This window comes from Amblyomma americanum, chromosome 9, assembly GCF_052857255.1.
Source record: "Amblyomma americanum isolate KBUSLIRL-KWMA chromosome 9, ASM5285725v1, whole genome shotgun sequence".
Taxonomy (NCBI): Eukaryota; Metazoa; Arthropoda; class Arachnida; order Ixodida; family Ixodidae; genus Amblyomma; species Amblyomma americanum.
Genome location: NC_135505.1, coordinates 79654444 through 79676467, shown reverse-complemented (window position 1 = coordinate 79676467; position 22024 = coordinate 79654444). Strand labels below are relative to the sequence as shown.

Genomic DNA, 22024 nt, shown 5'->3' with positions numbered 1-22024 from the left:
CGTACTACTAAGAAGTAGCCGGTGCTCCATGTCATACCAGCAGTCAGACCGGATTAATTAACCGCGGCATTACTACGTCGACTAAAGAAGGGGCACATGGACACACGTCCCCTTATCACCGGAAGCGAGACAAAACAAAAGGACCCGATCTATACGCAGTTCCAGTGTGTCCCGCTTTCGCGGCGTCTTCGGGGGCCCTTAGAAGAGACGTCGCCGCAGCGACATCCCAGCGGAGCCCCAACCAACGCCTGTGCGGAAACAATCGGTCGTTGATCAGCCCGCCAATTGTCTGAAAGGTCTCGCCGCTGCCACGACGACCACTCTCCCTTCCCCACCCACGCCGGCAAGGCGCTGAGAAGAGCTACTGCAGCCACGCTGCACAGAAGAGTAAATCACGCACCGGCCGCTCCCCTTCCAGGCGAGTTACCGTTATACGTTTCACAGGCGCGAAGGCGACCTCGATTCCTTCCGCTTGGCGGGCGATCCATATGACAAAAAAAAAGTGCGCAAAAAAGCACGACGAAAACGCTCGTACTCAGGGCAAACATTTTTTGTAGGGCGACCCAGCAGAGAGTTCTGGATGCACACGAACCATGTAGTAACAGGAAGGCAAGAATGAACTAAGCTTACGGGTTAAACGAAAGAAGGAAACCTTAATAATTCATCCAGAGATAACGCCTGGTTCCAGACAGGCTGCACGTCAGCATGTGCGGCCACAGTGGTCCGATTACTCGCACGCACCCTAGAGCCGTGTCGATCGACGCATTATCAACGCGTGTCACGTGTTCAGGGCGGAGGAATTCCGAGAATGTAGTTCGGGCGTTTTAGACAGGCGTTCTGACTCTGCACAGCGACCGGCGTTGAAGTTTGTCTTGGTAAAGCAACAGATAACGCAGGCCGCTAAATAATTCCTGCATTCGATAACTGATTAGATCAAAGTAGTATCAAACTAATGTTATAACTAGAAAAATTATCCGACAAAGATTACAAAGAAGCGCTTTAAGATAAGCATACACGCGAGGTCATCTTGCGAACCAATCTCATCCCTGCCTGCGAGAGTGTTTGCGTGGTCTTCTCCATAAAAACTGAGTGAGGTGGCGCAAGCATCGTTCCGAGCCCGACAATACACCCTAAGCACGAAAGGAGTGAAAAAGTAACAAGTTCTCCTCCAGCGCCCCCCCCCCCCCCCCCCCCTTTAAGGGACAGAGTAGGGTGTAGATTTCCATCACCAAAAATGCTGAATGCTTAAGGCTGACCACGGAAGCAAATTCCCTCCTCAAAACATGGGAAGTTATAGTTGTTACCAAGATTTAAACCGAGGATTCAATATCCTCTATTTCCTAACTTCAGGACCTCCGGTGCCGCGTTTAAAAGCCTACTCCGACTGATAACTGCATTAAGTTACTATGCTTTGCAGTCCGAATATACGCCAACAGTACGTGAGCATTCCGTATACCTAGTGGTCGACATCTACTCCGGAACTTGGGCAGATTACCCTGTCCCAAAAAGGAAGTGCACTAGAGGGAAGCTTACTCCCTTTTTAATCCCATATAAGCTTATTCCTGCCTAAGAGTGTAGGGCATGCACGCAGGCTTTCGCCGCTGGGGAAAACGTAATATTTAGCCACTCTCGGAGTATTATTTGACAAGCTCAGTGCGAAAGCTGGACGAAACTCTCCGCAACGCCCGTAACAAGAGCGGAGCATAAAGAACGCGCTCGCATAGCGAAGTTAACAGCTACACCTGAACACGTGCGAAGCGTTGTATATAAGTCGCGCTGGCCAAACGCTGTAAAGCAAGATAACGCGCCAGTTATATACCGGGAAATACGGCACGCGCAACTGGTGACGCCCAAGTCCGCGTGCCAAACGAGGCCCATAGCGCCTTCTTCACTGGAGCAGCGCACCGTTAGATTTCCGCCGTGACAATTGCCGTTTTTCGAAACCGTGCCGCTGCCCTTAGGAGTCCAATGGCACCCTCAAGAACCAACACCGCTTCGGAGCGCGAAGCTGAGATGCTATCTCTATAAAGTATAAACGGAGGCGGGCCGTATAAGCTCCTCGGCACTCCCCATGCGCCACACAGCGGTGGGGCCTTGTTGTGGTCGATCTCGTTCGAACTAGGCTTAAGGGAAACAAACACTTACAAAACGACTGGCCGTGAAAACGGGCGGAAGAAATGGGCACGCACACAAACCATGCAGCTGCGACCAGAATACAAAACAGAGAACATAAAACGAGCCGTATTCGGCTTTTGTGCACCCTTCTTTTCCTGCTATTTTCTAGTCCACGCGACACTAACAGATGCAAGGCGCGATAGGGCAACGCCCACCGCCGCCAATTCGCGCACTGAGCATAGTGTCCCGCCCTTATCAAAATGGCGGCCACTCTGAGAGAAGAGATAAGGGACGAATCCGCATGACGACTCACTCAAGGAACCGCAGCAAGACTCGCATGTTGAGGGCATCGCTGAGAAGATATAAACGCCGCTAGACATCTCAACGCCATACAAACAACAGGGCACTGAGTGAGAATCATTTATTGGGGGGGGGGGGGGGGGCATATTGCGGGACTGAGAGTGGGGCCCTCAACAACAGGGCAAGACACAACCAGTACAGAGAAAAACTCCCTTCACGGTTATTCAACGGCGAAAGATTCTATTCAATGAGCGCCAAATTGCTACAAGTCTCGTTTCATTTCAAGAAATATCTCAGAAGGTTCCATTTCATCTCAGCAAAATAATATATGTCGGCCTTACCACGGAAACGCTCACCAAGCCAGCCACCTAAACGTATACGCAGCAAAATAAAGCTGTCTCTGTCATTACGTTTAGTTAACTAATCTACATGGTGACTGCAGGCCTCGCATTTGCATGGGCAATCGCAGGACAACGGAGGATAGACCTTCACAACTAGTAAACTCAAAGCCGGCACAAGTGCACCGCTGCTGGTGAAAGATCTTTGCGAAACCATATTTTAATGTCAATTGAAGGTTCTTTTGAGGCGCTTTTGTTTTCCAGAATCACGGTTCCGAAACTAATAACGCCAAGTAACGGACGTCGAAAACAAAGTTCGCGCACCAAGACGCACGAGAAAACACGTCCGTCAGCGACCCTTGCCCATCTATAGAGCGAAAAAATCATTTATGACATTTTCCCTTTACCGTCTCCTCTCGTCTTCGTGTGTTGAAGTTTTGCGCTACAAAATCCTAGTTTTCAAATCGTGAGCCAACTCGGCCCCAAACAAACGCTGCTGGAATACACGTAACAGTTGTCACGCTGGCTCTTCAAGATACGTGCCACTATTGGATCAAAAGAAAGCGTCTACAGCCGACAAACGTCCCCAAGATGATGACGCGTGCGGGAAGGGAAACAGCAACCGTACTCCTACCGTGTACAAGGGTCCAGGAAAGGACCACACGTAACAAACAAACAAACAAAAGTCGCCGCCCTCCGTGGCCCGGGCGTCTCAGGTGGCCGCCGGTCGACCTCCATGGTTAACGACGCGGCATGGTGCGGAACGGGAGGCCGCCCCCTTATCGCGTCAGGCGCAAACCAAGCCTGACGGACAGCCGTCGAGCTCCAAGGGTTATTCTCGCTTCTTTAGTGCCTCGTTCGTTTCGTTTCTCGCTTAACTTCCCCCATACCCGCGGGGCTCGAACTTTTACGTATAGTACGGCCTCCTCCCTTCGCGGGACATTAATTCCTGGCGAGACGGGAAAGACGGCAGCGGAGGAGCGCTCGTGGGAATAGGGTGATGGGGCAGATTTCTCTGACCCTGCGCACTCTTGAGGAAACACCAACGGCACCTGTTCATGATTCCAAGCACAGAACTTGATCTTAACGAATATCAGGACAATTTTATTGCAGCACTGGGAAGCGGCAACAAAAACAACATTAGGAAGGGAAAGATAACTCCCAGGACGGTAGACGAGCGCATTACTGAGCCGGAGTACCCGAGTTCGAACCCGACCGAGGCGGCCGCGTTTCGGTGTAGGCGAAATGTCAAAGGCGCCCGTGTACTCTGCGATGTCAGCACAGGTTAAAGATCCCCAAGTGCTCGAAATTATTCCGGAAACCTCCATTACGGCACCCTAGGTTTTCTTCCTTTCTTCTTACACTACCTCCTCTATCCATTCCCATACGGCGCGGTTTGGGTGTCCACCGACACGTAAGAGAGTTACTGCGCCACTTCTTTTCCTCAAAACAAATTCAATTTTAAAGCGAAATCTTAACTGGCCGCGAACATGCTATTTCGCCGTGGCGGTGCTTCGAGGAGGCACATGACGTCACAACGCGCGCCTCGCCGCGGATGCTTCTCTCTCTCTCTCTCGCTCCGTAGTCACTACTGCGCATGCGCCACTAGTAGCACCGAGCCACAGGTGTTCCGCCGCTGCGCAGCGCCGCGTCTTTCCTCAAAATCTAACTTTCAATTTTCAGTGGTTAGGGCGTTCGACTACTGATCCGGAATTCCCGGGTTCGAACCCGACCGCGGCGGCTGCGTTTTTATGGAGGAAAAACGCTAAGGCGCCCGTGTGCTGTGCTATGTCAGTGCACGTCAAAGATCCCCAGGTGGTCGAAATTATTCCGGAGCCCTCCACTAAGGCACCTCCTTCTTCCTTTCTTCTTTCACTCCCTCCCTTCTCCCTTCCCTTACGGCGCGGTTCAGGTGTCCAACGATATATGAGACAGATACTGCGCTATTTCCTTTCCCCAAAAAAACAATTATTATTATCAATTTTCAGTTTTAATTTTCTTCTTCCCCTTCCTCCTTTATCCCTTCCTTTACGACGCGGTTCGGGTGTCCACCGAGATATGTGAGACGGTTACTGTGCCATTTAATCTCCTCAAATACCAAACAAAACAAGTGAGCCGACTGCGTTCATAGCGTTCATTGGCGTTGACAACTTTGCAAAAGCGGTTCATTTTCACGAAAGGAAAGGCGCACAACCGGCTCTGTGGCTCAGTGGAGACCACAATCTCGCTTTCATGTACGTGGCGGTGGTGTCCAACTGCAAAAGCCTGCTTTGATTGCGTTCCGCACTCTGGGTAGGCAGCGCTCCCTCCCTACCACGCTGGGAGGTGGCATGCAGTTAATGGTTGATCGCGAGATTGATCACCAAATGAACGCTGCGGCCTAGGCATTACTGCAGTGCCGCATGTGAGCCACACCGCTGACAGCGCTCAAGCCTCATGCATCCTCTCACCATCGCCACATGTATCAAAGCACGAATGAGGCGTCCGCATATCCAAGGAGCCAGTTAAGCGCACTTCCTTTCCTCAAACCAATCGCCGTCTAGGACATTGCCAAAGCCAACGCCAATGCACACAGTGAACGCCGACACTTTTAGCGTTTTTCGGTTACCACTGTGTAAGGCGAGATCCATCGACAGCAGGTTCTGACGGCGAATTTCATATTGTTCATTCATTATTTGTCATCTCTAGTAAGGCGCACGTGAAATCACTGTGCTGTCATTCGTGACGTCAGCATGTTCGGGCCAATTAGCACGGCCAGTTGCCAAGGGACCAACGGTGACGCCATGCGTGACGTCGGTGCACGTTGCCCGATAGGCATAGCACGATGTTACACCAAGGCTGCGAAGCTGCTGCTGTAAAAAGTCACTCGTCGTGTTTCAGAACGCGCGAGCTGACCACCATGCTGGAAGCGTCCCTGTACGACATATCTTCACTCGTTCCATTTACAGACGGAGAGTCAGCTCTGCAAACGACTTCGGAGGTCTTCAGCCGAGCAACCTGTCTCCTTGTTAGAGTCCTATCAAGGCAGGAAAAACTCGAGTTCCCCCATTCATTGTAACACCGAGACTGTTGGAAAGTAGTTCACCCTCATCCGTTCAGGTCCGTCACGCTTGCGAGAAATCGTAAATGCATTCATCACGACGGGAGGCTCTCATGATATAGGATCAAGGCGAGCAGTCTAGTTTTTTCCACGCGAAGACACTATGGACACTGCAGCAGCAGAGAACGGATAACTACAGCAGTGACTCTATATTATCTCCCGTCCCACTACGCCGACTGTTCGACTCGACAGCGTGAGCACATCCCCTGTAGCGCGGAGTTGAGTGGAACCCACCCCTCGACTTCAAACGCGCATCAGCGCGCGCTTACCAATTTTCAACCCAATAACTCGACTCAACCCGACCCTGTCGGGTTCATGTAAACGCCGCCAAGGAGGTTTGTTCGGAGGTCATAGAGGATCGCGGACAAAAGACTGCGCCTCCATTCGCTGCTGGCAGAGCCGCGTACGCACTTTCAACTCTTTCCTCGTCGCCGTATACTGACGTATACACAAGACGGTCATCCTCATCCGTACAGATGAAAAAAATTCCTGTGACAGGGTGACTACGGCTGCCGCAGCAGAAGGCTAATAACAGAGCATTGAGGGATGAGCCCAGTACGATCCGGAACGCACTAAAAAATGACTCACGGTTTAGCACCCGCCGCGGTGGCTCAGTGGTTAAGGCGCTCCACTACTGATCCGGAGTACCAGGGTTCGAACCCGACCGCGGCGGCTGCGTTTTTATGGAGGAAAAACGCTAAGGCTCCCGTGTGCTGTGCGATGTCAGTGCACGTTAAAGATCCCCAGGTGGTCGAGATTATTCCGGAGCCCTCCACTACGGCACCTTCTTCTTCCTTTCCTCTTTCACTCCTCCCCTTATCCCTTCCCTTACGGCGCGGTTCAGGTGTCCAACGATATATGAGACAGATACTGCGCCATTTCCTTTCCCAAAAACCAATTATTATTATTATTATTATTATTATTATTATTATTATTATTAGCACTGCTTAGCACGAAATATTGTGCGAAAGCGCAGTTTTTTGCAGGTGGACATCACCGCCACCCGCCGCGGTGGCTCAGTGGCTCGAACGCTCGGCTACTGAACCGGGGTTCCCGGGTTCTAACCCGACCGCGGCGGCTGCGTTTTTATGGAGGAAAAACGCTAAGGCGCCTGTGTGCTGTGCGATGTCAGTGCACGTTAAAGATCCCCAGGTGGTCGAAATTATTCCGGAGCCCTCCACTACGGCACCTCTTTCTTCTTTCTCTCTCTCCTTTAATTATCCCTTCCTTGACGACGCGGTTCAGGTGTTCAACGATATATGAATACTGCGCCATTTCCTTTCCCCAAAAACCAATTATTATTATTATTTCCTTTCCTCAAAACCAATGGAGTCTAAACACACCGTTGGTTCTGAGAAAAGGAAATGCGCATAGCTGCCTCAATTAGTAGGTGGACGCCAGCGCCTACTCACAGCGCCTACTCACAGCGCGATTGAGGCGGCCAGTGAGCCAGTTACACCTGCTACTCGGAAGCTTCACAGACAAATACCGCTGAAGCCCGGGGAATGCGGCTAGAAGTTAAAATGTTAAAAAGGTTAGCCCTTTGGGGATTGTGACTTTGTTGCTAAATAATTTCTCCTTGGAACAGCAACTATAGCCCCTCAGAGACTAACTCCGCCGGGACGCCCCAGGCGACCAACCGTTGGTCCCAAGAACAAAGCGCAGTGCCTGCAGGTAGAGTCCCAATTTGTTTCTTTTTGGCTTAGATCATGCTGCAGCAGTTGTAAACTGCTACAGGTGGTAATAATGACTCAGGTAGTGCCAAATGAAAACGAGTGAGCGGAGCAGCGCCTTTACCCCCCCCCCCCCCCCTTTTTTTTTCTAACGCGCGCCTGTCGCCTTCATACGTTGTACACTCGCTTTGTTCGCCACACTACACGGGGCGCTGTTTAAACGCAGCGCCAAAGAACACCAGTGCACGAAACTCTCGCCGCGCTATTAGCAAAGAAATACGGGAAAGGCAGGCAGCCACAGCACCAGCTGGAAATAGCACATTCGCTGCCCTCGTTTGGTGTACTGCACCACACGGCTCCACGTAAGCACGGGCTCACGGTTCACCTCAGAAACACGCGCGGGAAAACAGCGAGAGGAAGGAGGGGGGGGGGGGGGGGGGGGCTGAATAACAAGGTGCGATCTTCGCGCGCGCGCATTCCTTGATCATTACACACACAGGCGCCAAGAAGCTGAAAGCGAATCTCGGAAGAGGGCAGAAAGGCAGCAAAGAAGAAAAAGACAGAACAGTAAAAAACGGGCTTGTAATAGGACCCCGAATTACGGTCAGAGGCCGAGAAAATGCTTAGGAGAGGCTGTGCTTTGTTCCAACGCTCTCGCGAAGCACGTCGGGAACGCGAGAGGCCGTCAGAGTGTGGGCGCAATTATTCCGACGCCTACGCTGAAACTACGCCGTAATCAGAGACCGCCGCATGACGTCGATTGCGACGGGTATATGTAGGCACCGGCGCAAGCAAGCAAAGCGCGAAATATGTGTCACCGCCGACGTTTCTTCTTTTTTTTTACTCTAGTTATTGCCTTATTATTTAGTAATTGTCAATTGTTTCTATGTATTTCCTTGTTCACATGTTACAATATTAGCCTTCTGATGCCTTGCACCAGAAAAAATGACTTCCGGGCCCATTGTACTTACAACTTCCTAGGTCACAAGCACAGCTTTACAGCCCCATGCGATATGAAAGGCGCGAATGAGCTGCTTTCAGGTAACGGCCAATCCGCGCCAGAAATGTGAATCAAGTGGATAAGCCGCAGCATTTGGATAAGCCGCCACCGCAAACGTGGCCCACAAGAATTAAAGCCCATGTGAGGGCGATGAATCGTGAGCACATAGCCAGTGATTACGTAGCACTTTGCCTTGATGCTATAGCGAATAAGCACTGGCTTACTGTGCGCTCCAGACACAACTGGGCATGTTGAAACATCCACGGCGCCATTTTGAAGAGATCTGAGCGCAGGGACACGAAGGAGACAGTTGAGTTCCCCCATGTTTATCGGGCCTTAATCCTATAGAAAAAAAATGATAGGTGTAACGTTAAGAGACCGGAAGCGGGCAGAGTGGGTGAGGGAACAAACGCGTGTTAATGACATCTTAGTAGAAATCAAGAGGAAGAAATGGGCTTGGGAAGGGCATGAACTGCGAAGGCAAGATAACCGCTGGTCCATAATGGTAACGGACTGGATTCCAAGAGAAGGCAAGCGTAGCAGGGGGCGGCAGAAGGTTAGGTGGACGGATGAGATTAAGAAGTTTGCAGGCAAAGGGTGGATGCAGATGGCAAAGGATAGGGTTAATTGGAGAGACATGGGAGAGGCCTTTGCCCTGCAGTGGGCGTAGCCAGGCTGATGATGGTGATGAGGACTCCAGAAGACACAGTAGTGAGGCCAGTGAACGAGAACTTCAAGCTCGTCGTGGCAGTGTCAGCTGTTAAAGGCTTATTGTGCGAAGATCCCACCGCGAGCACTGAATGACATGGATGAAGTCACCATATGTTGCGTTCCGACACAGCCAATTAGTCCCGTCATCGATAGGCCACGTGACCTACAGAATCGTTTACACATGCGCGTATGGCCCCTTCAACAGACAGTGCCACCTTTATAGCTGATGCAGACACTGCAGCGTGACATTACGTGAACGTTGACCCTTTAATTATTTTTTTCCAAGTGCTGCAAAGAAGGTTAATATCATCGACAACAATACAACCAATGCACGAACATATAGAGCGAAGAATCACAGCGAGTAATTTTTTTTCTTCGCACTTTCCTCACCGCCGAGCGGGCGTATAGAAACTACGCGAAATGAGGCGCGCGGGCGGGAGAGCATTAATTACAAACCAACGCCCCAAAGGCTGCCAGCGGCGGCAATTAACCTCAGCAGCGATTCAGTATCTCTACACTTTCCCGTCGCAGTGAAGCGGGACCCGCGCATCTGAGTCCAGCGAAGCGCGTCCGCAAAAGAAGAAGAAATTCAGCCCGTGTATCGGGGTTGTGCGCTGCGCTTTCATTCACTTCCAGTCAAGGCTGTTCGCTTTGAATGACTCGCGAAGAGCCGTTATAAGCGCCTGAAATAGGGGGCGTCGACCTAAAGCATTTCTTCGGAGAACCAGTGAGACCAAAGGAAAACTGAAGGAAAGAGCGCTAAAGTAAGCGCACACTTTTTGCGTCTGACCTTAAAGAAGCAACCTCTTAATCGTAGGATTTAAAGAGAAAGGGTATATGAGGCCAGTATATGCTCAATTAACGCCACTATCAGGCAACAACGTTCTGTTCAAGACGGCCCACTGCAACGGTTCGTGAGGTTACGAACCTTACCCTTTTCATGCAAGATCTCTACCATAGCAAAAACGCGCCAAATTGCAGGTGGCAGTCAAATTAATAATTAGTCGCTCGGGAAGAGCAACCAGGGTTCAAAATTAAGGCTCACGACTGAGAGAACCTTCCATCGAAGGGCAGTGGAGCATCGTTTAACCGCTGCACCACTGCGCCGGGAGGGTTATGAGGACTCCCCAGGGATCATGAATGTATAGAATGGCGTTCTGCATATACGGGAATTAACACATTACACTATTGTGTCTAACCCTTAAGGTGGAGCTTAAGCGTGCCCTCCAATTTTTTCCCCCAGTTTCAGTACTCCTGTTCAGCAACTCAACGTACTCCACCATATGGCAGTAATGGGGACAAGTGAAACGCTCCATTACCGAGACTCAGGATTACCCTTTTTAAGGACCTAAGAAAATTTGCACAGTGGTACAAGCTATATACAGTGAAACGCTGCTAGATAGATAAGACTCACGAACGTACTGAGACTCCTAAGTGCTGGCATTTTCATACACTCTGCCTAGCAAGTTCTGGGGAGTGGAGTGGAAGGTGTATGTGAGCGCAATGCCACGGCTTCCAGGACCTACATCGAGGTCTCGAAATGGCCCAGGAACATCGGTATTGAGGAAGCTGTCGCCTCGCGCTCCCAACCTGCAGTGCGCTTCATGCGAATTGTAGCACACGGTGCACGTCAGCGGGCCGAAATCACCTCATACCCTATACGCCGCAACCCCCAAAGCAAACGACGCATCATCGGTCTCGACTCCGAAAACTCGCAAGCAGGCACATTTAGCACCGCGTCCCATTAACTTTTTTTTATTCCCTCGTTTTCAGTTTGTCACGCTTGCGAAGGCACGGGGCAGTGTGAGAAACCTCGGCTCAAAGAGCGTCCCCAAGACAACCGCGCAGGATACGTGTCATCTACCGTATCCGTGGGAACTGGAACAACGGGACACGTAAGACAGCCGTCACCAGCTTAGCGCCCCGCAACCGATGGAACCACCGCGTTCTCTCGCTGAAAACTGCTAAGTGGGGCGAAGTGCAGTTTTTAAAAACCCGGGAGAAGACAATCCGCGTCCGAGAAATCCCCAGCCTACCAGCCGGAGGACGTGCCCGCTATGGAGGTCGCCTGCCTATACAAGCATCCAAGAACGTGCCACGCATCTTAATAAGGGTGCGAGATAGCGCCACCCGCAAGTGTATACACACAAGAGAGGCAGGAGAGCACGCGTAGAAAATAACAGCCAAGGGCGACGTGCATATTCTGCGCAGCCCTCGGTGAGCGACCACTCGATACAGCTTCAACTTGAAACACGTGACCTTGGCTATCAAGCAAAGATACTGAGGGACTCCCTGGGAGTGTGCCCGTTGCGACGCTCTTCGATAAACGACCGGCGCTTCGAATAAACACCTTTGCACTTGGCACCTCTTTTCACCAAAGGTGCGAAAGCTCAAAGGAGCAGCAACACGGCTATGCGCTGCAGCCCAAAGGTGAAACAGTCGTTGAGGCTTACCCCTCGCTAGCTTGAAGCGGCTGGAGTGTTTCAAAATTCAAGTGGGGAATTCTGTTCATTCGTAGAGCTCAGTCAATTTTTTATTCTTATTGCTTGCTTAAAAGAACTGCGACAGCTACTCTCATCAGCAGCAACGGGTTTTGTATTTTGCCTTGGCCACCAGGGGCGCTCAGTGTTGCTGCAACACTTTACTGACTTAAAATCTGGGTAGAACATATAAACATCCGCACAAAAAGCACAGCCGGACACACCTTTCGTATTTCTAACGATGTTTTCAAACATTGTTGGCTGCATCTTTTTTTTTCACTGCTTTTACTTTTTGACGTTGGACGGCACTGCGATCGAAGGTTCTCTAAGGCCGCGCCGTTGGGCCCCAAAGGTCTCGAATGGACGCCTTCGCCCCCAAGGCCCTTAGCGGCAAAGGCGCTACATTTGTACCGTGTAGCTGCACTCCTTACGGCTTTGGATATAAGTACCCGATTCTCAAAAGCCGTTGCGGTTCCCCCGTGACAGGGGTATCAAGCTATGAGGGACGCCGTAGTGGGTGGCTCTGAAAATTCAGACCACCTCGGTTTTTTTAACCTGCAACAGACATCGGACAGTACACCGGCCTCTGGAATTTCGTCTCCAACGAAATTCGACTTCCGCGGCCGGGATCGAACATGTGTCTTTCGGGCAGCAGCCGAGTGCAGTAACCACTGAGCCACCGCGGCGGCTCGCAAGGTGTAGTACAGTTGGCGTTTCTGAACGTGTAACGTCGTCTCTCACGCGCCAGTTCCAGTTTTCAACGGTAAGCCCTCAAAACGCGCGACACGCCGTCAAGGTCGCCAGACGCTCCTCCAACCGACAGGACAGGGAAACTCAAGTGTGGAAGCGTAGGGGAAGGTAGAGGGCAGGCGCGCGCTCACACTGCGGGCGCGTTCCCACAGGGAACGCGTAAGCGACCCACGCGGGACAAATTAAGAGACGCGCCACGGCGTCTCCTCTCAATTAAGGTCGACTTCGCCATTACGCACGCCGACGAAGCGCCACCCCGGGTTGCATAGCAGAGGCAAAGGCTGCCCCCTTCGCACGTGCCAAGAGCAGGAACCCCCGTGGGAGGGCGGCCGACCCGCGCTCGTCATTAGGCCTGCGCGAACACACCTAACGGTAAACAGAGGCACTAGGTAAACAGAGAAAGGCGCGCCCCACGCCACGAGAGTCCCCCAAGGCCCACAAGCGCCGAGAGCATCTGTTCACACGTACTAATTAGCATTTATTTTTAGTTTGCTGAGCTTCGCGGGAGGAGGACAAGATGATGAGGTAGGAAAATTGTGTAAGAGTTCTGGCCCGCCAATGACCGAAGCGGGGGAGGAGCCGAAAGATCACTTCATCGGGTAGGGGTGCTTCGCAGTCCCGTCTTCGTCTTGAAAAAGGAGGTGTCGGGGATATGCTGCACTGGGGGTCAGCACTGTAGGGTGCAGTTAAAAGAAGCGTTTGCACAGGCGCGGCCCGTTGGTGATCCGCCGAGTTCATATGAAGCCAACCACTCTAAGATGGACAGCATCAGAGAGCTTCAGAACAGGAGGACCCTATGGGTTAATGGAATAGCCCCGCTGATCATTTAACCCATACTATTCCCATACTAGCCCCCGCTATTCCCTTAACCGATAGAGTCCCGCAATTCTAAAACTCCGTGTTAAAGGAAATGTATACGAAGTAATGGCAATGTTACAAGTGCGTGCCTGCCCTGATCTTCGATAGTTGGGAGAGTGAGCTGCATCAGGACTTCAAAAGGCGCCAAGCATTATTAATTGGGTGATGAGAGTTTTTATCGTCTCATAGCTCCACCGAAAGCGTAAGCCGAGAGCAGTGCGCGCATAGTCTATAGGTCTGAATAAGTCGAGAAGAGAGGCCACGCAAGCAGAGGAACAGCCACAGGGTTCATAATAATAATAATAATTGGTTTTGGGGGAAAGGAAATGGCGCAGTATCTGTCTCATATATCGTTGGACACCTGAACCGCGCCGTAAGGGAAGGGATAAAGGAGGGGGTGAAAGAAGAAAGGAAGAAGAGGTGCCGTAGTGGAGGGCTCCGGAATAATTTCGACCACCTGGGGATCTTTAACGTGCACTGACATCGCACAGCACACGGGCGCCTTAGCGTTTTTCCTCCATAAAAACGCAGCCGCCGCGGTCGGGTTCGAACCCGGGAACTCCGGATCAGTAGTCGAGCGCCCTAACCACTGAGCCACCGCGGCGGGGCACAGGGTTCACGGCAGTTTGGGATTTCAGCACGCCACGTTTACCACACCGCAACGGGATAAGATAAAGAATTCGCCCTGTATAGCACCGTGGCGAAATTTGCAGTCAAAAGAGATTTGCCCGAAGTTTTGGCGGTAGAGAGTAATGGCCGGATACTATTCTACTCCGATTCTTCACCACGGCCACATTTGGCTGGAGTGTCGTCGAAGCGCCCCGACACGGAACTCTTTCTATTAAAACTGCCAGCTTAACAGTTTTTTTTTTCTTTTTCACCAAGCACACGGAATTGGGCGCGTGACTTGTTCAAGGTCCAACTACGTAGCAACTACGTAGCACGTAGATTTTTAACTCTCTTTTGCGTGCCTGGTGGGGGAAGCGCAGGCGCTTTGGGTTGTCAGTTGTGTGCATATAATCCGTGTTTTTTTCAAATAAACTTTCAGTTGTTAGTAGCGCTTGTCCTTGTCTTCCTTCTCTGTTCTTGTTCCTAGTCGCAGCGCTGGTGAAATTGTGGACAGGATACGATATTAGGCCTTTGGCAAAAATTCATATCCAGGCTGAAGCGAAAAGTAAAATCGAACACGTGCCCTCCGCAGAGACTGACATGATGACGCCGTCGCAGCTTCAAAGGATATCAACCGACTGCATGGTCAACAGGCTTGTGGAACCCTGTTCGATTTCTTTTTTTTTTCAATTTTTGCTTCAATCCCGAGTATTTCGCTCCATCAACCAATCAGCAATGACAACAGCACGTATACCAACTAAAAGGCACCCCGTAACTCAGTTACACAAACGTCATCTATCATAACTAGAGTATAACGATAAACCATACATAGAGAAAATTTAAAAAACACAGCAAAAGCAACGGGGAACACGGGTGGCGAGGCGATCCAGGAAAGCAGGTGAGATCTGTTGAATACAAGCGCGTGCAACGTGTCTTCCAAGGTGACGAGCCTCCTGAACAACGACGCACAAACAGCACAAATCGACGCCAAACGATAAATAAAACTCCCACACACACGCGCGCACCTTTCTACCTTTTTACTTTGTTTGCATCGAGTTTAGAGCATTTCCCCGTTCCGGTTTGCGGCGCCCGCCGCCTACGAGGAAGTGTGCGGCACCAACATGCGCAAGGCACGCAAGCTTCCAACACACGCTCGGAGAAGCGCGCGAGTGGGCATCAACAAAGACGCACTAAACGTCGCCCCCCCCCCCCCTCCCCCGTTCGCCCTCCGCCGCCGCAGACACCGACGACGGAGGCGTGATGAGAGCGGTTCACAGACAGAAAGGGTTACGCGCGCCAACACAGCGCAAGACGAGACGGCGGAGGCCGAGAAGGACGTTGACGAGAGGAGGTTGCGGAAAGAGTTTACGCAGAGCAAGACGCGCCCTCTAGCTGGATTCGCGTCACTGTAAGAGACCTAAAACTAACTGTGCATCAGCGCCCACGCTATAGAACTGTGAATATTATTAAAATGGCACTCGCACAGTATATACTACCTGTCAAGGCCGAGCTCATATTTCACTTCACTTCATTAAACTGGCAGCTTTAATAAATTCGTTCGAATTCCGAAAGTTCAGTGTGTACATACGGCGCGAGTTTTGACAGCGCAGCATATAAGACTCGCTCTGCCGTGGCTACGGGTGCCATTTTTTTGCCCTTATACTCCTACTGCGCGTACAATTCAACACGGCTCACCCAAAGATTGCTTCTGTGATGTCAGTTGTTTCGTGCGCGTGGAAAACTTCAATTTTTTTTATGTGTTCACTGACTGCCTAGCGCTGCCGCTGAAACCGTAAGCGGCTTTCGGAAGCTTGGAATCGCTCCACGAACTCTTAATTAATCAAGGTAACAAAATGTCCTTATCGCCCCTAACAAAGTTCGTTGAAGTTATCAGCAACGCTCACGCCATTGCTGCTCTCGTTGCGGTTCCCCTATGTTATTACGACTGGCGCTGTTCATCGAACAAGCTCTTCACCGCCAACACTTAGGACAGGCGTCCATGGTGCACTCTAGTGTCGACAACACCGACCGCTAGGTCCCGCCAACCAATCTCGAGCAGCCTCACCACTGGCTGTGCCGTTATTGCATCCTTTCTCAGGAGGCGGCACGGAACAGTAGAGCCACAGGCGCATGCTAACGCACGCCGTGTGTGCACCACACGTGCCATCATCGCAGTCGCAGCCGCCCCAGACGCGTCAGACACACCCGAAGAGAGAGAAGGAAGGGAAGGGGGGATGCGCGTCGTTCGACGTAACATCCAAATTTCGCGCACAGGCGACGGCAGGCGCGGTCATGCGAACTCAGCCGTGACAAATGCGATTTTCGGGACTGCGCAGTGAGCACAGGGGCGAAGGAGGAAGCGCCCGCTTAGGTGCTGAAACACACGCAGACACACATGCACGGAAAGGGGCAGGCGAGGGTCATGGGAGAGAGGGCGCTCTGGCGGCCACAATGGGGGAGACGGCACACCTACTGCTGGGGTATGATGGTGGTGAGCCGTCGCGCCGATGCTCTCAGTAGTCGCAGTTACACTAAGAGCCTACACGTTTGGAAGGTAATACTAAAATATTATGGTACTACAACAGCCGCTCGATCTGTACTATAGCCGAAACTCATTATAACGAAGCGGCTTATAACAAAATAAGGTACATAACGAAAGAATGACGATTCCCCTCGGAAGTCCGGTCAACACCGGCTATAACGAAGCTACGGCTGTAACGAAGTAATCGCCGGACCTCTAAAACTTCGGTATAACGAGGTTAAGCTGTACAGTCTGATACAACTGAAGTCTGCAGCGAAGCACAATCCCGACTGAGGAACGCCGCACAGAATTTCACCATGACGAAAAGTACAGCGAGATAAATCTTCTCTTGTTACCTAAACAAGAAGCTAATCAAAATACGAAATTATAAGTTCAATAATTTTGATGCGTCAGGCTTGTTTGATAAATTTAAACATTAAAAACTGATTTCATACTGTCGTGGTTGGCCAGCGAAGTAATACAGGACACCGCGGACCGTGGCACACAGTTCTATTTCTTTCTTTTTAAGTTGTTTCCTACTAGAGTCCAATTTCCACCTGTGGGCCGGTACAAACGTCCGTAAGCCGCTGTCACTATTACTCCTTCGCCCTAGGAGTATTTCTGGGAGTATACTATGGGAGTATTTTGATCTATGTCCATCAAAATGCAGCAGCCACAGCAGGCTATCCAAAGAGCCACGATTTCGCGCTCACGGCCAAAACAAAAAGGTGCAGCCGCTATAGGCATTGGGACAAATTCAAACGCTCCAGAGCGCTCCAGAATTAAAAAAAAAACTCTCACAGAGATGACACCAGACAGTCCAAACATACAACAAAGTGACGAAAACAGCTATGTGCGGGGAAGACCTGCAGCCGCTGTTCCCACGGTACCCGAACCAATGGCGCACACGTGCAATAGTACTACTATGGACAAAAGTTTCCGAGACGCGAGCTCTAGGAAAAACGTTTATTGTAGCTCCACACCTCGCTGTCCAGTCGGCTGAAACTGCTTGAAGGCATTAAAGGCCTAAATACTCCTCCGTCCACAATATCAGGCGACTGGGTAGCGAGGCGGAGCTACAATAAACGTTTTTACAAAAACACGCGTCCCAGAAACCTTTGTCCACAGTAGTACAACAGCGCTCAAGTGTGCCCTCGACGTGACACAAAGTCCCCCGCGCACTCTTCATGCAATTTAATTTTAGTTCCACAACAATAAGTGGTTATATGCCGATACTATGCAACGCCACTGTAAAAAGCCTCCTCGGTTTCGAAACTCAAGCGGCAGTCGAAGTTCCAAGTGTCAACCTTCAGCTACCCAATCCTTAAACCAGCCGACGTTCCCCCACGCGATGGCACACAAGTCGATGTTTATGGACAATCGGTATTCTATTACCACACTTTACTATGAATGTAATGCCCCAGCAACGCGAAAGAGCTCATCGTTTCAATGTATTTCAAAAGCAGTTTGCCGTGAAACGACTGAACATACTGGCGCCCAGGCACTCACCGTAATTTCATAAGTCACTCAAATCTTGAGTAGGTAACTGCGTGAAACTATGCCATTGATGTGCACAGCTTCATCAGCGAGATGCTGCTCACGTGATTTACGGCAAATGGCTCGCATGACTGCCCTATGCATTATTACCATCAGCCTGACGACGTCCACTTCAAGCCAAGGATCTCTCCCAAATCCCTCCAATGAACCCCGTCCTGTGCCAGCTGCGGATCGATATCCCTGCGACCTTCCTAATCTGATCCGGCCACCTGTCTTTCTGTCGCACCCACCTATATTTGGATACAACTTAAGAACTCATCGGCTTTTGCCCGCCAAAGAACCCCCTTCCAGCCAATGGCGTAGGCGGATTCTCATCACCTTGCTAGTGTGAGAAAGCAGGGAGTGGTAGATGAAACCGCATAATCCCTTCCCTCTGTGGTCGAGATTACACCCCTCTCTCCATTGCGGCGCCACTCCCTGTATTGTCACGCTGGTAGGGTGCTGAAAATCGGCCGACGCCATTGACTAGAAGAAGGTCCTTTGACAGGGAAAAGCCGCTACGTTCTTGAGTTGTTTATAGTTCCGTTTAGTTTATGGGGGTTCAACGTCCGAAAGCGACTCAGGCTATGAGGGACGCCGTAGTGAAGGGCTCCGGAAAGGCCACCTGGAGTTCTTTAACGTGCCCTGACATCGCACAGTACGCGGGCCTCTAGAATTTCGCCTCCATCGAAATTCAACCGCCGCGTTCTTGAGTTGTATCCGACTATATGTCTGCATTCTCTTGCAACCCAACCCGTTACACTAAGAGACCACGCGTTATGCTCTCTTCGCTTTAGATGGCCTCTCTATGTCAATTTCATGTCATGTCATGACAATACCATAGACTTACGCGCGAATACGTTTGCTCCAGGTGTCGGAATGATTATCAGCTGAATGACTATAGCAGGGCCAACGCAGAAAGAATTTATTTTTTCGGGAATCTGCCTCCCGTAAATTTCTGTTCATGACAACACAAAACTGCCATTCGCCCCTTTTGTTACCGTCAGGGGGTGAAACGCACTGCAGTACGTTGCACAACAGGTCATCTGGTTCCTCGAGATAAATTCTAATGCCTTGGGCATATTTTGCCCCGGAGTCTGCAATTTCGTCACTCATCTGTGACGAGGGTGAAGACCCCGTCAAGAAGCGCCATCCACCTATTTCCGTCTGTCGCCCGTCATGGGCATGTTCTTCGCTGTATGCGTCTCAAAACAGACATATTTGAAAGCTACCACGAGGCTTCACCAATTCCCGTTGAGCCCTCGGTGATTTATTGAAGCCGTTGCGAACATAACTTCACCTTAACATAACGCATGCAGAGGCTTCATTCGAAACAGGGGGACACATACAGAAAGCAATAACAAGTCGAGTCTTGTGAACACCAAACCCGCTCTCTTGAAAACAGCCAGGCGGGATATGCGAGCTGAGGAGCGTTAAAAACAGCGGGAGGAATCGCAGCGGAAGCTCACCACAACAAACAGCAGCTATCTTCGATGTCAGCTGCCCCGTAACTCGCGCCAAACCCTTCGCTTCGGCGCACTCACTACGAACTGACAGCAGAGTTGGAACAGAAACAAACCTCCGCTGCTCCCTCTCAAAGCTTAGTGAAGCAATAAACGGAACACAGCAAACACTAGACGCGACCACGAACTTCCAAGTGCCCTCTAATACGTGAGCTCACCTCCTGTACAAGGAAGAAAAGAACTACGGAGGAAGAAAATAACTACGGGGACGGTGAAGTCCCCTAAAGAGTGGACTGCGAAAGCATTCCATTTCACAATCGTCGCAGCTTCAGCTGTAAACTTCTGGTTACTTTGCGTCAGTTTCTTCGCAACTGTCGGCCTGTTAACCGCCATATTCGGAGTGATCCCTTATCAAAATTGTCTATAGACAGTCTATAGGCTTCTTATAGGCTATTGCCTTCCTATAGATATTTCTTTTTGTCTATTCATAGACTATAGACTGTATATAGACAAAAGACTACTGAAAGTGTCTGGCCATATATCTATAGATTGTGTATAGACCAACTATAACATTTGTATTGCCTATAGACAGTTCTCTGCGATTTGTCTATAGAGAGTCTAAAGACTTTATAGACAGGAGTCTATGGACAGTCTATAGCCTGTCTAAAAAATTTGTAAGGGGATAGGTGCAGAAGCAAATGTCCGCTATTCAGTGACGGTGCTGATATCTGCCTACATAGCATTCTTTTCTGGTTCCACATTTCGACTCTCTATCTAGGTAGCTGTTTGGAAACTATGCTCGAATCATTAACACGTTCTAAAAGGGAGCTATATGAAAGTTTACTCCGTTTTTACTCCTACCTACTTAGAGTGTAGGGTTCTTACAACCCGGTGGTCAAGTTTCGATGACGTCGCAAAGTCACGCGACCACGCTCGACCAATCGGCGAATTCACGGCACCAGACTTCGGCGGGGTTTTGGTGTGACCACAGCTCGAATACTATCGCAGTAAAATAAAACACCCTCATGACGGCGATTTCCTTAAAACGATACGGAGTTAATCCGTTATATCTTTTGTCTCAGTAAACCCCATTCTATTGCTCTTCTTCACTATAGGCCGACATTTTTTTATTCGGCGGAAAAATAGGCACTCATTACTGCGAAAACTGGTTTTAATATTGACAATCGTACGTGGGGTACAACGTCGCGAAACGCCGAATGAGATGTGACGAACGCCGTGGTGAAGGGCTCCGTATTAATTTAGAGTATACCTGGTGATCTTTAATGTGCCCAGATATCGCACAGCACACAGCGGTTTTTGCATCTCGCCTCCATCGAAATGCCGCCGTCGCTGCCGGGAATCGATCACACGACCTTGGGATCAGCATCCGAACGCTAGAAAATTGAGCCACAGCGGAGGGAAGAAATTCTGCTTTGAAAAAATTTATTTTTTATTTAGTTCACGAAACACTCCATTAAATTTTGCTTTTCAGTGTAATCGATACCACGGCAGGGTATATTCCTAAATTCGTTGCTCAGCCATGCAAGCACACGGCCGCTCAGTTTCATCCACCCTTTGACGAAATGATACCTAAGCTGCACATATTCAAGGGAAACTGAGGACAACTGCTCCCAAATCTTACTGCGAGTAAAACTCGACGTTGGTGTTCTTATCTGGCTATGTAGGGGTTTGTTAAGGAGCAAAAAAGGTTTATTTCTCAGGAGATCGTATTTAAATAAATAAATTCAAGAGCTTACCGCCACGCGACTGAAATTCTGTTTAGTCCATAACGAAACATTAACTCCGTCATCCCCGTTCCGAAGTGAATCGCGATTTTGCATGGTTACGCCAAATAGGAATGTTTTTCAGGTGATTTCAGTTCGAGGCTAGGCTTAATAGGGCTATGCGAGAGCAGGGTGATCTGAATCCACTGAGGACTGCTGGGAGTGGATTCAAATTCAAAGCACAGCGCGATAGAGTAACTGGCTTAATTACTATAGCTTGAGGTCGATAGAAGAAGACCTCGCCCGCATCACTAGGCGCGATAGACTGGCAATTAAACACACGAGATGTTCGGTTGTGGCGATGTCGCAGGGCTCTCGTGCAGTGGCCAGCGAAGCTCATTTGTTCGAACTGCCGCGGTCCCTAAACCCACTCGCGGCCATTGAGTGTTTTTTTGAATAGCTGGCCATAAACCCCGCTGGCAGGTTGCCCACAACCCCTAAAGACTCCGGATAGACAAATATCGATGACATCTGAGATTGGCGGCTCTTTGTGCTTGGGCACAATAATAAAAAAATGTTTTCACATCACCCAAGTTAGGTAGCGAGAATGGCCGTTGGTGACCACAGCTGTATTCATTTTTGGCCTTTTCTTCCTTCTCATTAGAATGCATTAATCTACTGATACACGCCAACTTCAGCCTATCCCCAGTGTTGATTTTCAGAAACGTGACTTCGCTTCCAAATGTCCCATCAGCGGCTCCTATACGTACGTCTTTGCCTTTTCATCTCGCCGCAACTGTCGACGCATTGCATAGCCATTCGAGAAGAGAGAGGACAATTGGTTTG

The 22024-nt window shown here is 50.2% G+C and overlaps 1 protein-coding gene across 1 annotated transcript in view; it reads right to left on the bottom strand.

The window, feature by feature from the left end:
* LOC144105465 (growth arrest-specific protein 2-like) overlaps positions 1-22024 on the bottom strand; it is a 237009-nt gene that overhangs the window by 161933 nt on the left and 53052 nt on the right. The window lies entirely within an intron of this gene.